The 23,754-nt window shown below is 48.0% G+C and overlaps 1 long non-coding RNA gene across 1 annotated transcript in view; it reads right to left on the bottom strand.

The window, feature by feature from the left end:
- LOC135372184 (uncharacterized) overlaps positions 1-23,754 on the bottom strand; it is a 352,119-nt gene that overhangs the window by 157,949 nt on the left and 170,416 nt on the right. The gene's annotated exons all lie outside the window — the stretch shown is intronic.

Genomic DNA, 23,754 nt, shown 5'->3' on the forward strand with positions numbered 1-23,754 from the left:
AAGTGTTTCTTGCTCGCATTGTGCGTGTGAAAAAAGAGATTTTGGGAAGAGAAAGTAGCAGGACTACACTGCTTCATCAGCCTGGACGCTATTTGCAAGTGTTCATCCATTTCTCCTTTCTCTCGCTAAAGGAAGTACCTAACCACTGAAAACGTCAATGCAGACAACAGCGGTAAGCTATTAGCCACGCGTTTCCTGATAAAAGCAGTTTTATGGGAGATATAAAATGGTAGCGTTGAACCGGTTCGGGGCCGATTTTTGGCGTGGCCGAACAGGAACTGAACCGGAACGAAATCTAAGTAACACGAACCCGAACCGAACCCGTATTTTCTTGCGGTTCGACACCCTGGCTGTAATTAATTAGTTTCGGTTGGCATATGTTTTGTGGCGCTGGTCACAGTGAAGCGCAAAAGGACGTAATTCATTGGTGGATAACGGAGGGTAAATGTGTCAGTGGGACAGAGACTTGGCGGTTGTGAAACATGGGTTCATTAATTTTATTCAACCGCAAGACAAAATGTCAAAGCATGGTTTGGAATGCAGCTGATCAAAGCAGACATGAGGAAGTATCTCGACAAAAGGAACTCTTTACAAGTTAAATTACGGTGCCAAAAATAGTAATAAGTAACAAACAAAATTACAAGGTATGGAAAGGAACTGGTTTCAAAGTTACCTTTGAAAAATAACACGTTACTTCTTCGTTACGTTACCTTTGAAAAATAACACGTTACTACTTTGTTACGTTACCTTCGAAAAATAACACGTTACTACTTCGTTACGTTACACGTTACGTTACGTTAGTTCTTCGCTGTGTAATATACACTCTTTAGTTCTTCACCGTTCTATAATTCGTCCATATCTTGATGTCACAGTGGGTAGTGCAAGATTTTTTCTAATTGTTTTCTTGTGCCTAAATTACACCAATCTTCGGATCTGTATGATGGCAGAGCATCAGCATTTTAGGTTCAGTGAATTGCCATCCTCTGTTTCCTAGAACATTTTGTCTCGCTTGACAATGTCCTGTGACCGGAGGGCATATGGCCGAGCAGCTTAAGGCGTCCAGCTCATTGGTGGTAGCCAAGATCGGAGCTGAAGACTCAGAAGTGGTGGGTTCAAAACCTACCACCGGCTGTGCTGTCTGAGGTTTTCCCTGTGTTTCCCGAAGACTTTTCAGACTAATATCGGCACAGTTTCCCCTGATGTCGGCCCAGGAAGCGTACTAACCCTGCTGCCTTCTCTCCATCTGTCCACATCTATACGGCGCTCATAGCCATAACCATATAGTTGTATACTGCTCACCACTATGATGACCGCTCTCAAACTACTTAGCCAAGACTGCATTTGTAGTGTTCACCAACCAACAAGGGAGTGGGATCTGACGAGGAGGCACCATGCACTGATTTGCGCACTTCTCATATCATCTCATTAGAGATGAAGGACGCAGCTCGCACTATTTTTGCGGTGGAATTTAATAAAAAGAACTTGGAACTTCCTTAGAAAGTTACCTAAGAAGAGGAACGAGTTATTCGAGAAGTTACGGGAACGCAAAAGTGACGAGATTGCTCTATAAACTGTCATACAGTCAGACGCGTTTATTGCGATCTTCGGTATAGCGATGACTCCGATATTACGATCCCAGAGCTCCCGACCTCCCCTGCGGTCCCTGTCAGCTCACCAATTCAAGTACGTGTAACGTTGCAAAATATACTTCGGAACAAAGCTATGACGATTGAAACTATGCTACAGATACAAAACTTAGGTATGGCGGTCGTCGCGAAGTCATATGTGCGCGGGCATAATAATCAGCCAGGCGGCCTGTAGAACGCACGAAAATTGGGAAGTGAGATTACGTTTAGCATTGCAAACAGGGCGTTTTTTTTTTTTTTTCGTCGATATTCTAGTCTATAGCATTTCTGTTGTTATTGCAGTCTATGAATTCTAGTCAAGCCTAGTCTCACTATGACAAATCAATACTTTCAGTTAGCCTCACTGAGTAAGTTATCATGCCATGCAGGTATATGCTCAGAGGTGTGATATATTTAATCACAGAAATATTTTTCTCATTGTGATTAATTAGTCGCTTTGGCATTGTACGAGTAGGGCACAGCGACAATTCAGGAAAACTTCTTTTATCGCATTTTGTACAATCAGTAGGGTGTCGTTCTGTAATGTCCGTGGCAGAAGTTGAGTATTGAAACATTTTCCAAGGTAACATAGCAAAAACGAGAGCAAACAACTGGAGCTTCTGATTACAACACAGTAAATTGGACGTTCTGAGCTGCAGTTTCCAGGAGCTTTGCATAATTAAATCTCAAGCAATTTGTGGTTTACATTATGTAGCCTCAGTGGCGTAGCCAGAAAAATATTTAGGAAAGGGTTCTCTATAGGGACTTGATGGGGGAGGAGGATTTCTCTCCCTCTCCCAAATGCGCTACCAAAGGTACTATCTCAGGTGGTTGCACCCCCCCCTCCCCCTGGCTTCGCCATTGGCCTCAGTGGCATTAGCTTTCAACACCTTGAAAATTGCTGGACTTTTGACGCGCACAGGTCCGCAGAAGTCGCGTGCATATAATTTTTTTTTTATGTTAGCGGCCGCGAAGTAACTGTCGCGCGCACAGATTGCTGCGTGGCTATGTATATACGTGGTGTTTGCTCTAACTATTCTGACCTCATCAGAATGATTAAGAAAACTGACTCGTCAGATAGATAAACCTCGTGGAGAGGTGAAAAAACGTTCCTGTATTTCACCTTGAGTTACATGTTCAGACAGACGAGAGCGAGAGCTCAACAGTTGGTCTACATAAGACACAAGGGAGAGAAGAAAGGTCACGTGGTACAGAGATCCAAAGCGTTGTACACAAACGGAAAGAAAAGAAAACGGAGCGAACCACAAACACACCGAAGCCACCCACCTCGTCCAGCCAGACCGCTGTAACGCAACCGAGTTAAACCCGACACTTGTTGTGGTTATGGCCTGTGGAGTCAGACAGGGGTTCTTCGAATTGTATCAACACCGGGGATCCCGCTTCGAGATGGGTGGCATGTTATGGCTCCCTTCAATCTGCCCCTCCGTGTATACTTCGACTGATATCATTTGGTTTGAGTACAAGAAATTCACACGCTAAGAATACAGAGCAAAGAAACGAAACCCGTGCCTTGTAAGTGGCAGCACACTCCCCCGGCTGGTGTCCCGTAGGATACCAGATACTATCATGCACTATCATGCACACAAACGAGTTCAGTCACTTTGATCCGGCGAGAACAGAAGAACCATCTCGGAGACTGGTCGTTCAAAGGTTTTCTTCTTGCCGTCTTTAACTGTCTGGAGTTGCACCTTGCGCACTTTACCGTCATTCCCTCGCCGCACAGCGGTGATTCGTCCCATTGGCCACTCGTTGCGTCTAGCGCCCACGTCTTTCAGCAGCACAAGATCGCCAACTTGAAGGTTAGGTCGATCGGTTTTCCACTTGCGACGGCGTTGAAGGGTGGGCAGGAACTGTGTTCTCCAGCGATGCCAGAAGCTGTTGGCAAGAGCTTGAACTTGTTTCCACTGCTTCACATGAAGACCTTTAAAATCTCCTGGAGGTGCTGTTGACGACGTAGGTTTCTGCGTCAGGATCATTGCAGGGGAGAGCACTGAGGGACATTCGGGATCCGAGGAGACTGGAACCAATGGTCTTCCGTTTATAATGGCGGTCACTTCTGCTAGGAATGTGGTCAAGACCTCATGGGAGAAGCGAGGAGAGCCGTCGTTCAGAAGCATTGAATCCAGGATCCGGCGAGCCATGCCTATCATGCGTTCCCACACGCCACCCATGTGGGAGGAATGAGGTGTATTGAAAATCCAGGTGCAGCCTTGCTCGCTCAAGAAGCGTTGAACTTTACGAAGTTCGAAGCCAACAGCCGACATCTTGAGCTCAGAGCAGGCACCAACGAAGTTCGTGCCCCTGTCTGAACGGAGCTGTTTCACTGGGCCTCTGAGCGCAAGGAATCTTCGCAGGGCGTTAATGAAGCTTGACGTATCCATTGACTCAATGACCTCTATGTGCACTGCACGAATGGCCATGCACGTGAATAAGACTGCCCACCTTTTGTTGTGGGCGAGACCGCCCCTTGTGCGACGTGAGGCAACCATCCAAGGGCCGAAAACGTCAAGTCCCACGTAGGTGAACGGAGGGTCCGCGCTTAGCCTATCTTCAGGCAAGTCGGCCATCTTCTGATGCTCCAATTTTCTTCGAAGTTTGCCGCATGTGATACAATGATGAATCATGGCGCCGATGCATCTTTTTCCGCCGATAATCCAAAACCCGGCAGCTCTAATAGCTTCTTCGGTGAAGTGTCGCCCTTGATGTTTAACTTTTCCATGATAGTGCCGTATCAGCAATAAGCCTACATGATGGCGACCCGGAACGATGACTGGATGCTTTTCCGCTTCGTCGAGGTCGGAGTTCCGTAGGCGTCCACCAACTCTCAACAGGCCCTGATTGTCGACGAACGGGTCGAGCTCACACAAAGGGTTGCTGGACGAAATGCGACTTTGTTGAGCTGCGTCCGTACGGGGACATGTGACGGCTTCTGGAAATTCTTCGTGTTGGACGCAACGAAGGATTACTTTCTTCGCCTCGTTCAGCTCACCCGCGCTTCGAGGTTTGCTGCAGTAATGCCATCCGTGACAATCAGCCAAAGGGTTATGAAAGGAACGAGCGATATGCACCAGGCATGCCACGGCCCGCAGTAAGGATGTCCATGTCGAAAAGCGCTCGAAGCGATGAGCCCCCAGTTGTTGATTTCCTACGCGAGTTGCCGAGACAGCCACTTGAGGACGGATTTCCTTGTCCTGATCTGGTTCAAAAAGCGGGAAGGCTGTGCGCTCTCTCTGCGCGTCCGTACATTCCCGGAGAAATTTCGGTCCTGTCAGCCAAGTCGTGCCAGCCAAAGCATCTGCAGCCACAGGTCTAGTGGCGTGATCTGCAGGGTTCTGACCGGTGGGAACGTAATGCCATTGCTCGGGCTTCGTAGATCTTCGTATGCGGTTCACACGGTTGCTGACATAGACGTAGAAACGCCTCGACTGATTGAAGATGTATCCGAGCACAACTTTGCTGTCCGTGTAGAATTTAATGTCATCGATGTGAGCATCGATCTCGCTGACGACTAACTCGGCGATATCGACGGCGAGCACTGCGGCACATAGCTCAAGTCTTGGAATGGTCTGCTCGGGGCGTGGTGCTAGCTTTGCTTTTCCGAACACAAAACCCACGTGTTGCATTCCATCAGCATCTGTGACTCTGATGTACGCCACAGCGGCGATTGCCTTTTCGGAGGCATCGCAGAATACACAGATTTCCCGTCGACGGGCGTCGGAGAGAGAGATTGCAGTGTACTGGCGTGGTATCTTGAGCCGTTCAAGATGATGTAAGGAGTCTCGCCACGTTAGCCATTTGTCATTCAGGTCGAGAGGGGCATCCCAATCTGACGTTTCTGAAGAAATATCTCTCAGTAACAGCCCACCTTGTACTGTCACTGGGGCTGTGAATCCTAGGGGGTCGTATAGGCTGTTCACAGTGGATAGTACGCCGCGTCGTGTATTCGGGGTGTCTTTTACGGGCACTTTGAAGGTGAACGTATCTCCCTTTAGGTCCCAGTTTAGTCCAAGGCTCCGTTGCATCGGTACGTGACCTCTGTCGAAGTCCATGTCTTTAAGGCCCCTGGCGTAGTCATCGGATGGGAAGGCGCCCATGACCTCCACAGAGTTAGAGGCTATCTTGTGAAGCCGCAGGTTTGCTCCTTTCAGCATGTGTTGTGTCCTTTTGAGTAAATCAATAGCCTCCTCTTCGGTCGGTAAGGACTTGAGGCCGTCGTCGACGTAGAAGTCTCTTTCGATAAAGTGTCGAACGTCCGCTCCAAAGTCCTGCTCTCCCTCCTGTGCGGTGCACCTTAAGCCGTAGGTCGCAATAGCGGGGGAGCATGTGTTGCCAAACGCATGTACACACATCCTGTATTCAATGACATCATTGCTGGTGTCGTTGTCTCGGAACCACAAGAAGCGCAGGTAGTCTCTGTCTTCTTCACGTACGAAGAAGGAATAAAACATTCGCTGGATGTCAGCCGTTACCGCCACAGCCTCTTTTCTAAAACGGAGCAGCACACCGATCAGGCTATTTGTCATGTCCGGTCCCGAAAGGAGCAAGTCGTTGAGCGAAACACCTTGGTACTTGGTACTTGAATCGAAAACTACCCGGATTTGGCCCGGTTTCTGCGGGTGGTAAATACCGAAGCTGGGGAGGTACCAATATTCGTTGGCTTCCTTTCTTGGCGGTGCCTGCTCAGCGTGGCCATTTTCGAGCATATCCTGCATGAAGGCAACGAAGTGCTTCTTCATTTCCGCATTCCTTTCCAGAGTGCGACGTAACGAAGCGAACCGAGAAAACGCCTGTTCTCGGTTGTCTGGGAGTTCACGTCGGGGCACACGAAAAGGCAAAGGGGCTACCCAGTTGTTTAACGTGTCCCTGTGGAAATCTCCGTCCATCAAGCTCAGGAATTCTTAATCTTCCATTGACGGAGCAAGCTTCTCGTCATCTCTTGTGATCTGTAATAGGGGATCCGTAAGGTCGTTGCTTAGCGGCGGGGGAGACTGGACGACTTCTTTTGCAGAATGCTCAAAGCAGGGCTTTTCTTTCACAATCATGTGGTTGGGGCAGGGCGTGAAGTAGGAAGGACGGCCGTTTTGCAACACGGTTGTGGCGAAGGTACAGACCTGTGGAGTGCGCAATCGTTCGATACAGACGTCCCCAACTATGACCCACCCGAGGTCCAGCTTCTGGGCGAAAGGAGCGTGGTTGGGACCGTTGCGCTGCTGACGCACTTTGTGCGCCTGAACGAGATCCCTTCCTAAGAGCAGTAGGATTTGTGCATTAGGGTCGAGTGGCGGAATGACATTTGCCAGTGCCTTGAGATGAGGATGTCTGCGAGCAGCGTCCGGTGTTGGAACCTCATTCCTGTCATTAGGAATCTGGTCGCACTCCGTCAACGTTGGTAGAGGCAGACGTATGCCACTGTCGATGCCCTCAACAACATAACCGGTAGCTCGTCGTCCCAACGTCTCAACCACCCCGGCGCACGTCCTTAGCGTGTATGGATACTCGCACCCGTGAATGTTGAAGCATTCGAAGAATTCGGGTCTGGCCAATGACTTATTGCTTTGGTCGTCAATGACCGCATACATCCGAACTGCTTGTTCTGGCTGAGCTTCTGGGTACACTTTGACGAGACATATTTTTGAGCAGGATACTCTCGAATTGGCATCTCCACACACTTCCGTGCAGCTTGATGTAACCTTTGCTGACGCTCGGCTGAAACCGTCTTCCTCAGCCGACGGGACTCCCGCGGTGCGTCGAGCTTGCGAGGTAACGTTCTCTGGATGAAGTGCCGTAATGTGGTGGTCGCTATTGCACTCAGTGCAATGTATCGTTGAGTCGCAGCTCTTCGCGTTGTGCGTCATCGCACAGCATTTGAAGCATGCGCCGAACTTTGACAGCAAGCGCTTTCGCTCGGCGAGAGGTTTCTGACGGAATGCCCTACACTTGCTAAGTATATGTGGCTTCTTGTGCAATGGGCACATTCCTTCCGGGTTCTTTGGAGTTCTTTCCACTTGACTCGCTGAGCTGTCTTCTTGAGAGGTAATCGTGGTCCTGTGCACCGATACAGACGATTTCTTAGAGGATTGCGTTGTCGAAGACGTCTTGTCCTTCTTGCCTGTGTTATCGCTTGAGGGCCCGATTATGAAACTTGGATCATTCTTTGTCTTCGCTGTGGTTCGGACGAAGTCTGAGAAGACAGAGAATGGTGGGAAAGACACACGGTGTTCCCGCTTGTATTTCGATCCTAGAGCGATCCATTTTTCTTGCAGATGTAGAGGAAGTTTCGCTGCAATGGGGTTGACCCCACGTGACGTGTCCAGGTAGGAGAGCCCAGGCAAGTGTGGATCTGCCTTTGCTGACTCGAGTTCTTGGAGTAAATCTCCCAGCTCCCTCAGTTTCTCGCGGTCACTACCTAGTATCCTCGGAAACCTTTCAAGCCTGTCTATTAGCGCGTTTTCGATTGCCTCCGGGCTACCGTAGGCCTCTTCTAACCGTTCCCAGATCGCCTGAAGTCCCATATCCGGGTTTCCGATTTGTACAGCTCTTAGCCTTCTAGCGTACACGGACGATTCGGTTCCCAGCCACCTTACCAGGAGATCCATCTCTTCTGTGGCTGATATTCCAAGGTCTTTAGTAGCGTTACGAAATGCCGATTTCCACGACCTATAGTCTTCCGGACGGTCGCTGAACTTCGAGAGGCCCGTAGTAACCAGCTCCCGGAGAAGTAAGTACCTGGCGACGTCACCCATAATGGGTAGGGGGTTCTGGAGTGTAGTTGGTTCTGATTCTCCCCCCAGACCAATTGTACGCCTTCCGGAAAGTCTTCCACCGGCAGCGCGAGAGACGTTGTCACCTTGTGACGCGCCAGGTGCTGCAGCAGCCGTCTGTTCACCGCTTACAGTGTGGCATCGATGACTGTCTCGCGTAAACGCGTGCGTGCTCTGGGGTACTCCGTGACGTAGAACGTACTCCCTAGTCCTTTCCGACGTGTCGACGAATTTGACTTCTGTAAGCCGTGGGTCGTATTGTTCAAGTGCCGCCTCTAGAACCTTGGCTTGCGCTTCCGCGACAGCAGCTTCTTTCTCTCTTTGAAGTGCTTCTAGGTTGGCCTCTATACGAGCTTTCTCCGGTTTCATGGCAGTCTCCTGTTGACTGTAAGACGTGAGAGCGCGAGCTGCTTCGGCATCGGCTCTAGCTCTAGTCGCTGCGGAGCTTACTGATGAATCCAAACTGGAATGGGTGGAACGTCGTGACGACAAGGATGAATGAACAGAACCATCGGAGCGCCGAGAGCCCGTCTCTCGCTGGCCGTCGAGACGGTGTTCAATTTCGGTGATTATACCTCGCACAAGATCGTCCCGATCCATGTCGATTGCTTTCTGAACGTCTCGTTCCGTTAAACTCTGTTCTACATTCGTCTTTGTTAGGAAGGAGGAGAACCTTTCAGCGTGAAGCTTGTACCGTTTGTAGGAGGTGCTCAGTCTCCCGACTTCTTGATACGACGCCTCTGGTATACAGATCTTCTCCAGCTCGAGCGCTGTTTCTTCCCAAGCTTTATCTAGTTTCGCACGATGCTCATCTCTTTCGAGCTCGTAGTTCTGCTGAGCCTTTTGCGAGAGGGCTACTCTACGTTTCGGCTTAGCGCCCTGTTCATCTACGGACGGCGCCGCAGCCGCTATGTCCGAATTATCTCCCTCTTGGATTGCAAAGTGCTCACCTGTGTTCTTCCCGGCCATGGCGATGTAGGCCGTCGTTCACGTAGTTCCTCGAACGCATTTCACGGAGTGGAAGGACAGGTGCCGGAGACGTCGAAGCTTCTCGATGTATCCTATATCTGCCATTGTTGCTTGTAGGCGAGATACGGTGTATCCGACGCTGCTTCGAGACGGCGCACGGTCTTCCGGCGACAGTGTCAAGCGTGAAGTCTCATCCAAGGACGGTGTGGCTTGAGGCTGGTGCTGACGCATATGTCCGCATGGTAGACGTCCATCAGCAAGCGTATATCCAACAATCCTTGGAAGGCGTCTTTTCACTATTCTGACCTCATCAGAATGATTAAGAAAACTGACTCGTCAGATAGATAAACCTCGTGGAGAGGTGAAAAAACGTTCCTGTATTTCACCTTGAGTTACATGTTCAGACAGACGAGAGCGAGAGCTCAACAGTTGGTCTACATAAGACACAAGGGAGAGAAGAAAGGTCACGTGGTACAGAGATCCAAAGCGTTGTACACAAACGGAAAGAAAAGAAAACGGAGCGAACCACAAACACACCGAAGCCACCCACCTCGTCCAGCCAGACCGCTGTAACGCAACCGAGTTAAACCCGACACTTGTTGTGGTTATGGCCTGTGGAGTCAGACAGGGGTTCTTCGAATTGTATCAACACCGGGGATCCCGCTTCGAGATGGGTGGCATGTTATGGTTCCCTCCAATCTGCCCCTCCGTGTATACTTCGACTGATATCATTTGGTTTGAGTACAAGAAATTCACACGCTAAGAATACAGAGCAAAGAAACGAAACCCGTGCCTTGTAAGTGGCAGCACACTAACGTCTCCAGAAATTATATTGAAAGCGAGCGATAAAAGAAAAGCAAGTGGTGATTTTCTTCTACTTGAGTAAGAAACAGGTACTGCTTCACTACTAGCACCTGTTTCTTAGTCAAGTAGCTGAAAAGTAGCGCTCTTTTTATCGCTCGCTTTAAATAAACGTTTTGGCATGCAGTTCAGCCGAGGTTATTCGTTTTTCATTTCGAACCAACTAGTCTTCTGTTGCGGTAATGAAGTGCTACTTTTTGGGTTGCACCTGACCCACAACGTTCAATTAAGTTCAATTCGTTTATTCTCCCATTCAGCGATGGGATGCGGCCGGAACCGCGCGCTCTAATAAGATGCGCACCTGTCCGTATCTTATGCTGTTCTAGAACATCTCATCAACTTCGATTATATATATGGCAAGTAGCATTTACCTTTCGCAGTTGCTACGCACAGCATCAACAATCCACGACGTGTTCGTTGATGAACAGTACTGCTTCATCCATTTCCTCTTCGTTCAGCAGATTTCCTCTAAGTATCTCCAACGAAGTTGTTGACGCCTCTTCATCTTTGACAATAATATATTCTTCCATCATGACAGCAAGGCGTAATGTGCAGAGGGAAGCAGAACGTACATATAGACCTCAAACGAGCGCGATGTGAACGTATCGAAGAAAAAGCCTGATCTTGGGCGACGCGGATCGAGGACCGAATAAACAAACACACCAGAGCTCAAACCAGCAAAGCAATTTACTCAAGACAGCACAGCATTTTTACAGTACAGTGTGGGTAAAAGGGGCAAGGACCACTGAGAATAAGGGATATGTCACAGCGCATATCATAAAACCGCTTCAAGGGTGGGTGGTTTACAACCGACGTCTCGCGAACACATGTGCCGTTTCCCAAAGCTTGAATTGCCAAGGCTTCTCGTAGCAAGAGTTTGCTTTTAGAGAACATAGCCTGTTCAAAACAACAGTTTCACTCCAGATGGAATCACACATATGGTTTCGTGAGTAGGGCGCAATTCCTATATGCTGCCCCATTCTGTCATTCAAAAACTGCGATGCTTGACTAATATGTACGAAACCATGCTTTAACGGGATACAACACATAATGTTTTTGACGCAATAGACTGATTTTTGCCACAACCCGCTTGGCGAGACGAAATCCATTGTAAATTAAAAGTCCGACGTTGTGTTTATCCAAACTTTTTCTTCGATGGATCGCCTTGCGCGTAAATCCACTCCTAATTATCATTATATTTATTATTATTGTTATTATCGTTATTGCTCGATGGATTTCGTCCACCAGCTCGCCTGCCTTTACTTGCGTTTTTCCAATGCGCGAACGCTCGTCGCATTACAAACGTCTTGCTCAAACCAGTTCAATCTGCGCGCTTCGTTGTCAAGACAACGGCGTCAACACCTGACGAGCATGGGCGAAGCGTGGGTTTTGATGGGTCGCCCGCGGCGCAGCAGCCAATCAGGGCACGTATAGGCGCGTGCTGCTGGCTAGGTTACGGATATACGCTTCCCGTACGCCCAGCACACAACCGGGGACACAAATACAACCGAAAATCCAGAAACATGAGCATTCCCTCCGTGGGGTTCTCTAAAGAAAAGGTCAATTCAGGGGACGAAGACACAATCACATCGGCCGTTTCCATAACCAGCGATGAATCAATGCCAATGATCAAAATGTCGTCAACATATCTTCTCGCACATATGAGATTAGACGAAAAGGTCCGTAAAAAGTTGCAAACTGCGGCATCGAGCAGATTCAAGTAGATTTCAGACAGCACTGGGGCGACAGCAGACCCGATACATACCCCTTCGGACTGTACAAACAGCTCATCATTGTACGAAACCGCCGTAGCATTCAAGTATAACTGCAAAACACGCAAGAACTCATTCGCTGACAAGCCTACGGCAGACTGGAACTTGATTAGCTGAGACTCAATGACTGTCCTGACACGTCTGAGGAGTTCATGCACGTTTAGTGAATAGTAAAGGTCTTTGATGTCAAGAGATACCGCGTGACAGGGTTTTCCATGGAACTCGGAGAGGAGAGGAAGTAAATCATCCGAGCGCTTGAGTGAGAGACCATCAGGGAGGGCAAGCACATTTAAAGCCTTTTGCAGAAAACCTGAGACTAACCTTTGCCAAGACCCAACCTCGCTAACTACAACTCTCAATGACATGTCGACTTTATGGTCTTTTAGGAAAAACTTCACTGCAAGCGCAGATGACCCTAAATCCCTGACTCCCCTACCAATGCCAATGTTTGACCCTATTAGTATAGTCGAGATACAATTCTTGATGGAGCTCATGTTCCCTTGGAAGGGCCTAAACAACTTGCCCATAGCCTCCTTAGCTTTCTCAGCAAACATGTCGTTAGGGAGTAAAGCGAATATCCCCGACTTATCACACTGAAGTACAGTCAGATCTTTACTACGTAGCTCATCTTTCACTGCGGCAAGACGCTTAGTGTGTTTCTTGCTCGTTTGCGTACTGAACGAAATTCGTTGAGTACGCAAACGAGCAAGAAGCACACTAAGCGTCTTTCCCCAACCCGCCGGATCGCCGGATCCCCAAGCGGGTGTAGGACAAAATGTCCCCAGCTGCCGTCACTCAGCCGTCTGCCAGTCCTCAACTGCGTTCTTGTTCGGCGGCATAATGCCCCGTGGAGACACTGTGTCCTGGGCCAACTTCTCGGATCACTGCAACTACGCCCAGTTAAGAGCTACACCAATTAACCGATGGGCAGCGTGCCGCAGAGTGGGACAATTATGGAAGTAGGAGCAATCGCTTAAAACAATTGCAATTATAAATGTATAAACAGCATAAATAAGTGTATTTAAAGGGCGTATCTAATAAGCGCAAAAATATACGTTTTGGTGTATAAGTATATAGAGGTGTGCGTGGGTACCGAAATCCTGACCCGCGCCCACCCGCGACCCGCGCATGTGCCACCCGCGTCCGCAACACGCATTTACCCGCAAGTATTTTAAAAAGTAACGTGAGCACCATATTCGACATATTTCATGCAATGCAACGCCGGGGACCGGCTGATCATAGCTTGCATCGCAAAAGTTCTGAAGAATAGCTACCAACTATTTACTTTTCAAAATTTTTCACTTTACTGAGTGCGAAAAATTACTGGCATTAATGGCGTGCGGGTAATGCGGGTATAACCGCAAGACCCTCGGACGTTTGCGGGTGCACCCGCATTTTGCCCGCGACCCGCAGCAAAGTTAATTTTCTACCCGCAAATCGGAAAACCGTGCGGGTATGTGCGGGTACCCGCGAATATGCCCTCACTCGAGCGCACCTATAAGTATAGGTTCGCGTGTGTTTACACTATAAATACACTGTGAATACGAATACACTGAACCAGTTGAACAAATCTAAACGGACTCCAAAAAAAATTGACACAGACGTGAAAGTTCACTAAACTCTGAGAATGCGCAACTATTGGCTGGGGACCTTGAAAGAAGTTTGTTAATCTGAGAAATTCATTCAAGTGAAGTTCGTTTAAGTGGAGTTCCACTGTAAATTCCTCAAGCCACGTGTTTCACTACCTGCGAAGTTCCGAATTGTAAGCATGGCATCATAATGGAGACCTCAGTGAGAGGCTATAGGTCATTCTTCTGGTGCACTGAGTGACTTGTAAACGCGTGGAGCATTGCTTCGTGTAGGGGTTGCAGGAGATTAGGTCAATACACTCAGTACGGCCTCGGTTGTGTAAAGGACACTGACTTGCAGAGCACGTCATACACGAAACCTTTTGTGACATTAGACAAAGCCCAAGGGTGCAACGGAAACCTGAAAGAAGGCAGTTTACTGAGCTTTGCGTAATTTCGTAGCCCATTTGGAGAGGGGGGGGGGGATAAGTCCCAACGTTCCTGTTTTCGTGCGTGCCGTTGCCAATCCTCAGGTCACTCTTCCAACCTGGTTCGTCAATTGACGTCACTAAGTCTCACATAGGAAATCTCTTTGTTCTCGAAAGAGGGAGAAGTGTATGACAGACATTCGCTAACCGAGCACCGCTCACAGAGTGTTCGACTTCGGTAGCGGGTTGCTTCGGAAGGTTCCCTTTGCATCTCACAGCGGTCGTCACGGCATTCGCATCGTAGGGTAAGCCTCTATAAATATTTCGTTATAAATATATAACGGTAGCTATTCACAGTTCCATGTATAGATTCAATGTTTTAACAGTCACCTTTGCTCATATACGTGCTTTTCTCATTGATTATTTATTTCAGGATGGAGTGTGTCCTGTCCAACAAGGGAACACATAAGCTTGTGTTTGACGGCTACATCTACACCAAGCACAAGACCCTGAAATCTGGATTTAGATGGCGCTGTGTAAAGAGAGGTGACTGCAAGGGGGCAGTCATCGAAACCTCTGGCACGTACACTGTCAGCGTCGTTCACAGCCACCCTCCCGACGACCCTGCAGTCAGCGTTGCGCGCGCAAGAAACAGGATGAAAGAAAGCGCGGGTATTTCCAACGAAAACCCGGCAAACATTGTTCGACGATCGCTACTAGAGCTTACACAAGAGGAAAAAGCTCGAATGGCGAGGGAAGACAGCCTCAAGAGGACGATACGGCTAGAGAGAGCTCTAAAGTACCCTGCGGATCCTGAGCACCTTGTGCATCTAGTCATCGATGAAGAGTGGAAGATGACTGCAGGTCCTCAGCCTGCATTATTCCTCTTCTACGATAATGGTCCTACAGCCGACAGCAGAATTCTTGTGTTCGGAACTGAACAGTGTCTGCGTGCCCTTGCGGAAAGTGAGCTGTGGTTCATGGACGGAAACTTTGACGTCGCTCCAAAGCTCTTTCTGCAACTATATGTACTTCTAATCCCACTTGGAGATGCCGTAGTTTCTGTTGTCTACGCTCTGATGGAAAGGAAGACTCAGGAGAGTTACGAGGAACTGTTTCGTGCCATCACATCAAGATGCGAATCGCTTGGCTGCTCGCCCTACCCAGAGGTTATATTAACCGACTTTGAGAAGGCTGCGATGAATGCCGCGAAAGAAGTATTTGGAAGCGACGTGAAGACGCAGGGATGCTTCTTCCGCATGACGCAGTCCACACGGAGGAAGGTTCAAGGTCTCGGTTTGGTGCCGAGGTACAGAGAGGACGAGGGACTTCGACTCTTCGTGGGTATGCTGGATGCCCTTGCCTTCCTCCCCGTTCCAGAAGTGGAAGATGGCTTTCGTCTCCTGAGATCTGTTGAGCCAGCAGACGTCGGTGAGCTGGTTATGTACTTTGAGACAAATTATGTTCTGGGGTCGTACAGAAACGTGCCCCGAAGGAATGGAAACGTTACACTGAGGCGAGTGCCGCCGAGATTTCCACCGGAGGTGTGGAACGTACACGACGCTACGGTGGCAGACGGCCACCGTACAAACAACCATTCGGAGGCGTGGAACCGTCGTTTTGGATCCCTTCTTCGGCACAGCCACCCTTCTGTGCACAGGCTCATCGACGCTCTGCGACTCGAGGAAGGCGCCGTCTCAACCTTGTTCCAGCAAGAAGCGATCGGAGTCCGACCCCAGAAACGAGTGAAACCAGCAACCGTGGAGCTGCAAGCACAGCTGCGGAACCTTTGCAGCCAGTACGTCAACAATGAAAAAACCATTGAAGAATTCTTACGAGGTGTTGCCCGGACGATCCGCTTCTAGATCGCAAGCTGAAGTAATCCGAGACGTTCGGTATTGTAAATAATGTAAATAATTGCTAAGGTCCTACTTTTGAGAGATGCTCCATTGTATGGGTCCCTAGACCAGCATCCCCACTTTGGAGAGATTCGTTTAGCGATGTAAATAATTGTAAATAAATGCTTTGGTTAGTTCAGTTCCATACTCATTGTCGCAATAACTGTTAAGCTCCTACTTTTGACACATGCTTCATTGCTTGAGTCCCCAGACTGGCTTTAGAGGGAGCTTTAACTACATGGGTCCAACTGCACGTAGAGCAGTAGGCTTCCGTGTGCCACCTCGTAGTAGCGAAATCACTTTTTGAGCACATACAAAGAAGGGCGTCTAGACTTCTAACAGTGCGGCTAACAGTTACTAGCTAATGCAAATGGAGATCTATTTGAAAACTATATATTATGAATTACACCGAATAGTAATAGGAAAAAGAAATAACTGGAAAAGTTCTACGCTCGTGGAATGACCACCCGCCATGTGTAACCAAATTGTTTGCCAGTGTGCCGGAGAGACACTGAAGGGGTCACGTGACGCTGTTTGCGCTAAAAGTCACTGAAGTATAATATATTTGAGGCTGTGGTTCATTTCCAGGCTCAGTCTCATCTTCCCCAGCGTCTCCAGTTTTATGTTACTATTCGAATTCAAACACACCATAAGGGAGGTGATTTAAATCTTGATTAATATTCATGACTTAAATCGCGATTAAAATCGGTGATTTAAATCTGGCTGATTTAAATCAATGAACCCTGCACATGATAGCATGAAAAACATTTGTCACATTTGAGGTACCAACGGCTGTGCAACCGGACGGCATCTAGGGACATTTCGTCCGGGGACCATTTGTCCGGGGACATTTCGTTCGGGGACGTTTTGTCCAGATCCCCAAGCTGCGGCGCTTTGAAGGCCGGAGCACATTGCTTGAAGTTGAAACGGCTAGGGCGCCTTCACATACCGAAAATGTTTCGCGCGGCTGTGTTTACTTTTTTGTGGCATGATCGACTCTTTGTATCGTACAAATTATCTATGCCGATGCGCATCTGTTGTACTGCGGGTACACTTTGTGCTTCGTTACGTCCATATTGGTATGTAGCTTCACGTTTTTGTAACAGCTTCCACGAGGCTTTCCAAGAAAATCGCAATTCGTCCGGTCTCCAGAACACTACTTTTGCGTGTACACAAACTCCCCTGCATGTTACTTGTGGAATGCAAATCACTACTAAACGTTTGAAGCACGATATTTCCGGAGCCGGCGATATACCCGTGGCACAATATCTCTGCAGTTTGCTACATAAAACGTTGTTCTACACTGGACTCGTTTTCGTCGCGCCTGTGCAGAGAAATCGAAACAAAGTAGAGGTTTGTTGTACTGCACGCCCATACCAAAGTGAGTGCGGTGACCATGTGATGGGGCATGTGGCTGCGACGCGATTTATAGTCAGTTCTTTAAAAATCGCTTCCGTCGGAGTGGCTTCGCTGTGGAATCATGGTGGGACTTAGCAACCACTGCAAGGTACATATAAATGGTAGCGAAGGCGGGGAAAAAATACGAAATCTGTGTTAGCAACCCTGCGCCCTTCATGATACACATGTGAACCTGGTTGTTGAGGGGCAAACTACGAAGGTAAACAAAAATAGTTTAATCGGAGGCGCAAATAATGTGTGTACTAATGCAATATGAATATTTTTATTATAGCAATTTGCGCGGTTTGCCAGTAATACGTAAGATTATAGACAGAGCTGAGTACGCTTCCGGTTACTGTCCCTCTCCATGTTCTTAGCTCCTAGTTTGCCGTACGTTGACTGCGCACTTTGTGACTGTTCATAGCTGTTTGCTTCTTCTTCGTCGTCTTTTCAATTTCAAACTACCAAGTCTAACATGGGATATTCCTCGGAGGGATGCCACATTTGAGGACAGTAGCCAGCTATTGCTTTATTTCGGTGTCAAGAATGTGGACAGTACTGACTTTGGAGGTGTCGGTTCCTCTTCCTGCCTTTGCGACGTTTGTGGGTGCGTGTGAGGAAGCTGTAGCGGCCGGTGGACAAAGACGAAGATGGCCACGCGCCTGGAGCACATGCCTCAGTTCCACCGGCGCGGCCATGGAGATAGGCCACCATCATCGCTTCTCCGTGGCATACCATCATCGCCGGTCGGGGCTCATGTAGAGGAATACCATCGTCCTCTACATTTGGTGACCCGAACTACGAACACCTCAGTTCGGTAAACAATTCGGCCTCTTCAACCATCCCAAATTTTGCAACAGATTCACCGGCATGGTGCTGAGCACCCCATCCTGGAAGCCTCTCAACCCTACGACGCCCTGCGTTCACGCAGCGACCGGACCATTGAAGAGCGACTCGACTCCTTCGAACCATCTCATCCACACGCCACAAACTGGTCACATTTCCAAAGACTTCTTCTGCTCGGCAAGACCACAGCTGTACTGCAGACGCCGTATTGCGAAGCACATCCCTCCGGGACACACACGCGCCTCACAGCTTCATCAACCATCACTTCAGCTCACCGCACCCCGGCGCTCCTTCACTGCCGGCCGCGACACCCGAGCTTCGCGCTCACCTGCCGGTCGCGGCAGTCGCGGCAGCCGACGCCACGGCACGCTTCAGCCGGCGTCTCGGCGTCTCTCAACGGCTCCCACAGCCACACCCTCTCCTCCTCTGGGACTCTCAGAGCTTCGGCTCCCGTGCCGGTAGCGGCACCCCAGGACATCCACTTCCCCAGCGCCTCTTTTCCTCGCTCTTCTCGGGCTACCGGATCTGATTACTCATCAGCTGTGATGCTTCGCCATCGCATGCAGTGCCGTCATCCTGTTCAACCGTGCATGCTAACCACGGTCGCCCTCACTGCCCTCCTCCAGTGAAGTCGCGGACATCATCTGCTTTATCGCCGCTCCGCGTCTGAGGGGGGGAGTGATGTAGCGGCCGGTGGACAAAGACGAAGATGGCCACGCGCCTGGAGCACATGCCTCAGTTCCACCGGCGCGGCCATGGAGATAGGCCACCATCATCGCCTCTCCGTCGCATACCATCATCACCGGTCGGGGCTCATGTAGAGGAATACCATCGTCCTCTACATAGCCTTCAAAGGCAACGTCAAGCCATTCCTCACCTCCCAAGGGGTCAGGTCCAAGGCTGTGTGAAGTGTTAGATACATTGTCAAAGACACGGACATTTCACTTTTTTCTGAGGGTACGACTGTTCTGGTTTGGCACGACAAAGGAATGAGGAAGTACGAAGTCGTACGTTAGGTCAGAAGGCACTGCAGCAGGCAGCGAGACTAAGTTCGTAATCTCTGCACATTGTTCTGATGTAACCAGAAGGTTTCTTTCCATGCGAAAGGATATGCATGGTTCTGTTGTCTATCCAGTGTTTTCAGTTGTAACCTAGATTACACATGAACTCTTGTAATTCTTTCATTCCTGTGTAGCATACGATTTATTAAAGTGCACTTTTGCACATAGCTCCTTACTGTGTTATTTGTATTTTGACAGCGATGCAGAGTTCAGTAGTCTGTGCCTATTAGATGTTTAGTGTATGTACACCTGTGTACATGGATACCTAGCATACATTTTCTATTTTGAATCTTCAGCAGTAATTTTATACTTTGAATCCTGCACTGAGTTCAGTAGTTGTGTGCACAGCCGCCAGTACGTAGGCGCAGTTATGTGCAGGGCTAAGCACTTTGTGCAGCTTGAAAATCTACACCACATGGCAAAATGTGCACAAAATACCAGAAGCACAGAACATTGTCGATGCTTTGACATGCCTTTAATACAAAAATGCTGTTGTAATCAAAGTAGAAGTAGTCATCAGCAGGGTGTGCACACACTGAACAAGGTTGTCATTGCTGGAAGCTGATATTATTGTGGCTGTTTTGCAAGATAAAGTATCACAGACTTCTAAACTGAGCTAATAGACTTGTGCCTTCTAATTCCCCCATAGCATTCGTTACAATAAACTGTGGGCAGACATAGCACCACACAGTATGCCAATATCATATAATATGATCTTCAGGTGCAAATATGATGAAAGATGGAAGTCACTGAAAAGGTTAGCCAGCTGTAGGGGCTCGAACCCAGCGGAACTGTTCCAGCCTCAGAACATCAGTCGTCTCAAGTTGAAATATGTTCACTTCCACCTTCTTTGTACGAGAGATATGTGGAAAGTTCCACATGTGCATGAGGACAGCTATAGCAGCATGCATTGGACATTAAGGTCCTGGGCCCCACCTGGGTTTGCTGGAATTTGTACGTTATCCTTTCGTGCTTATTCAGTACATGGACTGTCATACTGGTTATTTTGCACATTATTCTGTCGTGGGTATTTATGATGAAGATGGAAGTCACTGAAAAGTCACCGTGTTGCAGCCTCAGAACATCAATTGTCTCATGTGGGAATTTATACTGTTTCCAACAGCATGGCGAATTTACCTGAGATAAAAGAAAGAAAGCCCCCACCTGGTCTCCTGTGTCCTTTGTTGCACGCATGTCGCTAGTGTTCGTTCTTCCCTGTTTACAAATTCTTTGTTTGCTCTTGTATTTGTTTTCAACAGAGATTGTGATATTCCCCGGCTCGACATCGCGACGGAAGGAACGCGCAGCGCGGGCGCACGACCCGCGCTATACGTAATGGGGACGTACCAGGTGACGTCATTATGACGGAATTTGTAGTCTGCCCCGCAACGGATGGATGGCGCTGACGGTCTTTATCATGGCCGCCATTGAAGACGTGGGGCCAATGCAAGCTTCGCTACCATTTATATTTACCTTGACCACTGCACTCATTTGTGGGACATCATGTAAAAACGAAAGACCAAGAGAGGGGGACAATACGTTTTATTCAAAAAGTTCAAGTTCCTTTTTCGTTTTTTTGTAAGTTAATTTTTCCTGACGTGCCTGGACACAAGGATTAAGTTATCTATGGTGCTTGGCACGAGAGACGCTCGCCTTGCTCTTTGAAGAGCGCCTGCCACAGAGAAGAGGCGCTCCACTGCTGCCGAAGTGGCCGGTATCCCGAGGCATACTTGGGCAGGATGTCAGAGTTTGGGATACTGGTGAAAACTATTCCTCCAGAAGGAGAGCACATCCTGATCGTCGTATTCCGGGCTGAGGTAACGTTCCAGTTCAGACAACTACCGAGTCTCCCGGAGTGGGTATACCGCATCCAGCACGCCGTACAGACCGACAACTTCAGATATGTCCACTGCAGCATCAGGCGTAGAAGGTGTTGGTACTGAACTTACGCTGGTAGCCGTGAAAGAATATGGAGCCTGCAAGAAGGAATATTGTTAGACAACAACTTTATTTTGGTTGTTGTTGATATATTGTTATCTCGACAGAATATATTGTATATATCTCGATATGTATATATTGTATAATATTGTTAGAAATTCGAGTGTTACTACAGGAATCATTGCACCATGTCCACCTGCACTTCTCCTAAGTGCATATATGTTGTTTCAAAAACTGATTGATCAGCAGTTGACAAAATAGCAGATAACCTACAGACACAATAAGCTACCCTATTATTGCAGCTTCTGGCATGCAATATAGTGCATAACAGTCGTGGCACTCAACATGCAAAAACATGATCATAACTGTGCAGTGCACCACATACAACTAGACAAGCGCAAAGGGTAGACAATAAGTTGACTAAAAATAGTCAAGTCCGAATTCGCGTGGCTGATACACTACTGAAGGCTTGTAGTAAAACAAGCCTTTATTGCTTCCTGGAGGTTTCCTGTCCTAGTGTTGCCGTTATGTCTGATTGCCTCCCTAATGGATTATACGAAACAAATTCCAGTGGATAAACACGGCATAATGTACGCGTAAGTCCGGATAGCTAATACGGTACTAAAGTTATCAGCACTACATTAGGGTCAATCACGTAGTCAGTTCCGTCCTGAGGATGACAGTCTATCTATAGTTAAAAAAAATGTGTACAGTACCCTCTCGACTCCGTCGAGTAGATGTTCCACAACTTTGACTGCCTCCGAAGTACTTGGCTCCGATAATCCCTTCGCGATGTGTGACTCGAAGATTCTGAGCTTTATTCTTGGATTGAGTACAAGTTTCCAGTCCCTAATGAAATGCACCGTAATACCAAGTATAGAGGTCCTGGCTCTGCTCGACCACAGGTCTACCGTGAAGTGTACCGTGTTTGGTTTACATTTCTTGATGTCTTCACGAAGACTGGGCAGGGCGTACTTTCTGGCAAGATCTTCTAACTGCCGGCTTATTGTTCTGGGCGATACAACGTTTAAATTGGGCCTCACGAATGTCATTAGTCTCGGGAAGCCCAAACCAGTGGCAAAGTTTATGGGCAGCCCATCAACCGCGATCATTTCAGTCACCAGTCTGTTTTATGTTTGCTGCACCTGATGTGATGGCGTCAGCTTCACTTGCGAGCGCGCAAATGTTGCAGAATGACCTTCTGCCATGTACTTTCTTCGTTTCGACACACAGGCCGCGTGCTCATCTCTGTGCATCAGCTGTAATGAATATAAAGTTGTATTAGAGAGCATCGCAATAATCATTCTACGCTGTCGAGTCCATGTGGTGGCCAGTCATGCTGAAGGTTGCATTCGATTGCGGTTGGGCACTAACTCAGTTGCTAGTGAGCAGCTAGACTAACTGTAGTTTTAGATAATTGTAACTAATTGCTGTAACAATTTAATCTATCTGAAATCCACTTTGTACGACATAGTTACCTTATCCCAGTAACCAACTACATTTTGGAAGCGCTATAGTTTCATTTCTTGATTAGCCAGCACGTTTCGAATAGGAAAAAAAGGAAACGGGAAACGCTGCAACTATCGCGCTTCCTGAAACAATTACCGTAAAACGCATGTTGAAAAATATCAGCACTGTCTTAGACTCCTTCAGCAGTGATACCCTGTTTACTATCGCAGTTAAAGTCTTCCACAGCATTGGTGGGCATATTCTCGAAATAAAGCGGCGCAAAAGCTCGGAGATGAACATAAGGACCATGCCATGCACTTTAAAACTGTTCATTTGACAGAAAATAACAATTTGGGATCTCACTGATGGTGATCATGAGAAAGAGAAAAGATTGGGAGTCGGTTGGTTACCCTAGAACACTTGGAACGACAAAAAGAGACGGAGAAAACAGAAGGCCCTAGGTTAAACAGACATTCCAGACACTGATGGAACCATGGAATCGTTTTCCTCCTTGTTTAGAAGTATTTCGGAAATAGCTTTGGGTAACAGAGTTACGTTGACAGAATGTAACCAGTTTCTATTTTTAGCCGTAATTGTAGTTATACTTTAGTTACTTTTTCCTGGGACGCAGGTCTAACTATATAGCTATATTTTCAGTAACTTCTCACATGACTGTTCGATTCTGCAACATTGTCAGAAAAAAAAAAAAAAAGATAACACTTCTAACCACAATGCTACCTTCGCTGCAGAAGGTATCTTCACTTTTTTTTTTTTCTTTCTTTAACTGTTTGCCCCGTTGTTCCGATGTACATGGTCGAGCTTAGAGACAGGCTTCTCCGTAAAGTTGCACGGTATGGTGCTCCCTGGTCCTCCCACAACGCAGGACAGACGCTAGACACCAAATGTCACTAAACAGCAGTATTAAGCACATCGAAACCAGCATACTTTCATGAGGATCAAACCGAAGATCGCGCCGAACTTGCTTTTATTGTAACTCCTATCTGTATGTGACACACTACACAACTTACAACCAATAGACTGTCGCTATTTAAGATAACATATCCTGTCTCCCCCCAAAATGAAATAGTTGTTTTCTCTCACCGACCGCTCCGGTATCATATCAGCGATGATACAGCGTCAGCCGCTCGCGCTCTTTGGT

This window comes from Ornithodoros turicata, unplaced genomic scaffold, assembly GCF_037126465.1.
Source record: "Ornithodoros turicata isolate Travis unplaced genomic scaffold, ASM3712646v1 Chromosome13, whole genome shotgun sequence".
Classification (NCBI taxonomy): Eukaryota; Metazoa; Arthropoda; class Arachnida; order Ixodida; family Argasidae; genus Ornithodoros; species Ornithodoros turicata.